This window comes from Erithacus rubecula, assembly GCF_903797595.1.
Source record: "Erithacus rubecula genome assembly, contig: scaffold_281_arrow_ctg1, whole genome shotgun sequence".
In the NCBI taxonomy this organism is placed as follows: Eukaryota; Metazoa; Chordata; class Aves; order Passeriformes; family Muscicapidae; genus Erithacus; species Erithacus rubecula.
This window is the reverse complement of record NW_027636044.1, coordinates 81,355-87,425: the sequence shown is the minus strand read 5'-3', so window position 1 is coordinate 87,425 and position 6,071 is coordinate 81,355.

Below are 6,071 nucleotides of genomic sequence, written 5' to 3'. Positions count from 1 at the left end.
CGAGGCTGAAAGGGGCGTTGATTTCTCCAGCTGCCCTTGGGCAGCACCACCATCAAACACAACGCGCTCAGCCCTTGTTTTCCCCCGAAACCAGGATTTCCCAAACCTCGGCTGCATTGAGGAGGAGGAAACCATGAGGACAAGGTCGATGGCCCGGGAGCCGCGGGCAGGTGAGAAGGAAGTCAGTGCCCCTTTCCCCCTGTGTCCTGCTCCATCTCCCAGCCCAGCACAGCCCCGGCTGCAGCACAGCCCTGGGGGTATCTCCTTGCCCTTCCCTCTGGCACGGAGGCAAATCCCATCCTGTCCTTGTCCTTCCTCCCCCAGACAAGGAGCTGAGCACGGACAGCAGGGAGGACAAATCCCCGCGGCACAGCCTCGGGCAAGAGGTCGTTTGCAGCGGCTCCACGGCGCAGGAATGCAACGGGGAGGAAAAGCCCCGCAGATCCCGCAGCAGGAGGGGCTGCAAACGCACAGCCCGGGGATCCCAGCAGGAAAGAGCCAGCCCGGGGCAGGGAGGCGGCCGGAGCTCGGAGCTGGGGCGGCATGAGCAGCTTCACCATGGGGAGAAGCCCCACAAGTTCTCGGAATGTGGGAAGGGCTTCAGGAGGAGATGGGACATGATCAGACACCGGAGAATCCACATGGGGGAACGGCCCTACGAGTGTGGGGGGTGTGGGAAGAGATTCAGACAGACCTCACACCTGACTGTGCACCAGAGAATCCACACTGGGGAGAAGCCCTACGAGTGTGATAAATGCAGGAAGAGGTTTCAGCAAAGGTCCAGTCTCCTCCTCCACTATCGCACTCACTGGGATGAGAGGCCCTTCTGCTGCTCTGACTGCTGGAAGGGCTTCAAGCAAAACTCCACTCTCGTCAGACACCGGCACATCCACACCAGGGATAGATCCTACGAGTGTCCCGAGTGTGGGAAGAGCTTCAGGCACAGCTCTCACTTGACCAAACACCAACAGAGTCTCCACTGAGAGAAGCCCTGCGAGTGCCCCGAGTGCGGGAAGAGCTTCGTGCGCTGCAGCTCCATCCCCATGGCAGGATCCGCGCTGGACGATCCCCAGGGACCCCCGGTGGGCAGAGCCCCTCTGAGCCCTGGTGCTGCAGATCTGTGTTGGGAAGACACCTGGCTGGGTGCCACATCCTCCTGGCTCCCCACGGCCTAGATTTTCTTTGCATTTCTCTTTGTCCTTCCCAAGAACCCAAAACCAGAGTAAAAATAAACTTGTTGAACTGAGACGTGTTTGGGGACTTGGAGGGATCTTCCAGGAATGTGGAGGACGCTGGGTTCAAGGGTCAGGAAGCTGGTCCCTATTTCAGACTGGACCAGGGCAGATGTTTATGGGGCAGGAGCCCTCTGGTGCTGTCAGGATCCTGCAACTTGCGAGGTGCTCTGCTCTCCTTCAGCTCCTCTCTGAGAGATGCCAATCCCAGCTCGGCACCTCAGGGCACTGGGGCCCTGCAAGTGGCACTGCCTGTTCGTGGGCAGACAACTGTTGTCTGCCTGCAAAGGGGCACAGGTTTAGTACTTGCACACTTCATAATATGCAAACACATCTTAATTACCTGGGTCATTGGAGTATGTCCTGGTTCAGGGCAAATTTGGGATGAAACTCCAAAAGGAATCCCCCTAGAAAGCAGATTCAAGTCCCTCCTCCTACTGCTTCAGGAAAAGATTTCCTTGGAGAAAAGTGAAAAAACCCCTGTTTATTTAACAAGAGAAGTATTAACAAGCAAAAAAAGTGAAAAATATTAAACAATGAAACCTCTCACTGTTCTGAAGAGATGGCAAATTCACAAAGTCTTTTTTGTGGGTGTAGTTCAGCTCACTCAGTCTCTTATCAGTCCCTCTGGTGCTGGAATGCAGCGTCCCAGGCCCCAGTGGGTCACAGGTGTCAGCTCCCGGTGTTCTTCTGGGGTTTCAGTCCAGAGCAATTTTGAACAGTTCCAAGAAAAAGAAAAATCACAGTCCAGGGAACTTCACTGCCTCAGCTAGCTATAAAATACTGACTAAAAACAAAGGAGAGCTCTCTCTCACTGCCTGTCCATGCTGCAGACAACACAGTCAGGAGAAGGAAAGCTAAAGCTCTTATCTATAGATTTTGAAAGCAACTGCTTCAGACATTCCACTGCTTCTCCTTCTCCACCCACTTCACTCTCAAATCTTAAAGGTGTAAAACTACTTTCTGGGCTAAACAGATGCATGGGGATACAATTCAGCATCATAAAGTCACCCCAGAACAAGATGTAAGCTGAGTAAAATGGTGTTAAGTGTTGTTCTTTTCCTAAGTTAAGTTTAATATAAGTTATAAGCCAAGTTAAATACTGTTAAGTGTTATTCCTCTGTTAAATTGATATAGGTTATAAGTTACGTTAAATCCTGTTAAGTGCTGTTCTTTTGCTAAATTGTGAAGATTAAGGTTTAAGGTTAAGGTTAAGGTGTAAGTTAAGTCCTGTTCAGTTTGAGCTCTGTTGGGCTTTGAGGCCGCATTCCTTTTATCCTTGCCCTCACTGTCCTTTTGTCACACCCACCTGAGCACACACACACACACGGACAGTTCTCGGTTCATTTCTGGTTTGATTGACTGGATTTTGTTTGGTTTTGTTGTTGCTTTGCTTCCTTGGTGTGCCTGAAGTGTCTAGTCCAGGAGTAGGGTGACTCTTGCCAAGGAGTCGTGCTGTAGCTTAACATTAAATCTGGTTTTTGTTGATCCCGTGCTGGAGATTTTTTAAATGCTCTCAGCCCCTGGCTCATAACAGAGTGAAGGAGCCCTGGCCCAGGCTCTGGCCCTGGGGACATGGGGACGCTGCTGGGGGGTCCCTGTCCCCCTGTGCCACCCCCAGGGCTCGGCCCCTGTCCCCGTGTCAGGCTCTGGGGTCGATCTCATGGAACATCCTCTGGGGGAGGCTGCGGCATGGGGGGCGGGGGGACCTGAGGGGACAGGGGACCCCCCTGTGCACGAGCAGCGTTGGACTGTGAGGGGGGACTGTGAGGGGGGAACGGGGCAGAGTGACCTCCCCAGTGACCTCACACAGCCTAGTGATGTCACAAAGCACCCTATGATGTCACACAGCCACTGTGATGTCATACAGCACCCTATGATGTCCCACAACCCCCTGTGATGTCACACAGCACCCTATGATGTCACGCAGTCATTGTGGTATCACACAGCCCTGTGATGTCACACAACACCCTATGATGTCACACAGCCCTGTGATGCCACACAGCACCCTATGATGTCACACAGTCTTTGTGATATCACACAGCCTAGTGATGTCACACAACACCCTATGATGTCACACAGCCCTGTGATGTCACACAGCACCCTATGATGTCACACAACCCCTTGTGATGTCACACAGCACCCTATGATGTCACACAGTCTTTGTGATATCACACAGCCCTGTGATGTCACACAGCACCCTATGATGTCATACAACACTCTATGATGTCACACATGTCTGTGATGTCACACAGCACCCTATGATGTCACACAACACTCTATGATGTCACACAGGTCTGTGATGTCACACAGCACCCTATGATGTCACACAACACCCTATGATGTCACACAGCCCCTGTGATGTCCCACAGAACCCTATGATGTCACAAAGTCATTGTGATGTCACACAACCCTGTGATGTCACACAGCGCCCTATGATGTCACACAGCACCTTATGGTGTCACACAGCCCCTGTGATGTCACACAGCACCCTATGATGTCACACAGTCATTGTGATGTCACACAGCCCTGTGATGTCACACAGCACCCTATGATGTCACAAAGTCATTGTGATGTCACACAACCCTGTGATGTCACACAGCCCCTGTGATGTCACACAGCACCCTATGATGTCACACAGTCATTGTGATGTCACACAGCCCTGTGACATCACAAAACCCATGTGATGTCACACAACCCATGCGATGTCACACAGCACCCTGTGATGTCACACAATCCTTGTGATGTCACACAGCCCCCAGTGATGTCACATGGCCACATGTGCTGTCACACAGCCCTGTGATGTCATAATGCCATAATGTCATAATGTCATAATGTCATAATGTCATAATGCCACAATCTGCCCTGGGATGTCACACGGCCATTCTGTCATGTCACATTCTGCTCCAGGATGTCACAGTCCCTCTCTGATGTCACATAACCACCCTGTGATGGCAGAACACACTCTCTGATGCCACAGCCTTCTCTGGGACATCACACAGCTGCTCTGTAATGTCACAGCCTGCTGCCTGATATCACAGAGCTACCCTCTATGATGGCACAGTCTCCTCTGTGACCTCACTGCCCTCTCTATGGTGTCACACAACTGTCCAGCGCTGTCACAGCCCACTCAGCAATATCACAGGCTGTTCTGTGATGTCACAGCCCAATCTGTGACCTCACACAACCCACTCTGTGCTGTCACACAGCCCCTTTCTGACATCACAGCTGCTCTCTGGCTCCATGACACAGCCACAGAGGTGCTGCTGTGCCACAGCCCCCTCTGGGACATGACACAGCCCCTGCTAGTGCTGAGCACTGTGAGCTCTGCCTGTGCCCTGCTCGTGTCCCTGCCATGCCCTGGCAGTGCCCCAGCCCTGCCGGGCTGTGCACAGGAGCTGCTCCTGGGCAGAGCTGTCTCTCTGCAGCGCTGCCCTTGCCAGGAGCTGCTTCTGTGCTGGAGCCTGGCCCAGCTCAGCAGCACAGGCACAGCAAAAGGACTTGAATCACCCTCTCGGAGCTTTGGTGCTGTTTACATCAGACTGAGTCCCTGAGAGAGTGTGCTCAAAAAACTTCTCAAGAGCTCCAAGTGAGATTGAAGCACTGAAGTTTCTCATACTTAACTAGATCTCAGTGAGGGACAGGACTGAGAAAGTGTCTCCAGGTCCCAGTTAGAGCAGAACACTGGAGGCACTGATGGCAGGTGGGGACAAAGCAGGGAAAGGTGTCTCTGGTGCTGAGCACAGCTGGATGTGTTTCAGGAATGCAAAGGGCCAAGGCCTGAGCCCCAGCCCCTGGCAAGGCAGATCCTGTCCCTCCCTCATTGCTCAGGGCTCTTCCCAGGGCACTGGGCTCTGGGGATGTGCAATGCCCAGGGCAGGACCATGGGGCAGCCCCTGCCAGGCTGCTGAGCAGGGACAAGGAGGCAATGAGGCCCCAGCACAGCAAGGCTTACTTGTCCCCTGCTGGCCTCAGGCCCAGGGCCAGCAGCCATGGCCCAAGTGCTGCAGCAGTTGGCTCTGGCAGGGCCTTTCAGCTGCTGCCCATTCCTGTGCCCTCTGCAGCCCAGGCTGTCCTACGGTGTCGCTGCCCTGCGCCTCTGTCCCTGCAGGCTGTCATCATCCCCTGGCTGCCCCACCTCGCTGGCCCTTCATTTGCTGTCATCTCTGCATCCTGCCTGCCTCTGCCTGGCTGCACAAAGCCTTGGGCTGCTCCAGACTCCTTCTGGGGGACATGTTGCACCATAGCACTGTCCTGGATGGGAAATTTCTTTTTCTTTCTTCCTAGTCTCGATGTCCTCAGCTGCCCTTGGCATGAATCCTTTCTTTCTTGGGCTGTTTTCTACTATGTCAAAAGGATCCACCATCTCTGAAACCAGCCTTCAATCCCTCCCAGGGTTCTCCTCTGCTGTGCTCAGTCTCCACTCCACTGAGCACAGAGCTCCTTTGTCCCTAGATAGTGGTCAAGTGCTTTGAGGCCAAGAGCCCTTGGACAAGAGGAATGGTTCTATTCCATAGGAAGGAAACCACAGAACCCCGGGGTTTTGAAAGGAGATGAGAAGCAGTCAGCAGAGGCCAAGGCACGCCAGACCTATCTGTCCTTGAAGCTTTTGTCTGAAAGCAACCTTTTGCTATATGGGAAGCTTTGGAGGTGGAATTCCATTTCAGCCATGGATTCATGGACTGGAAAGACAGTTGTCCATAGTGTGGAAGGAGGAGAAACCTTGAGAGGGTCTTCCTGGATAATCATCCCTTAGATAAAAAATTGCTTCCTTAGAATGACTAATACTAGAAATATTTCACTCCCTTTACAGACCCCCACTTCATATATTTGTGATTT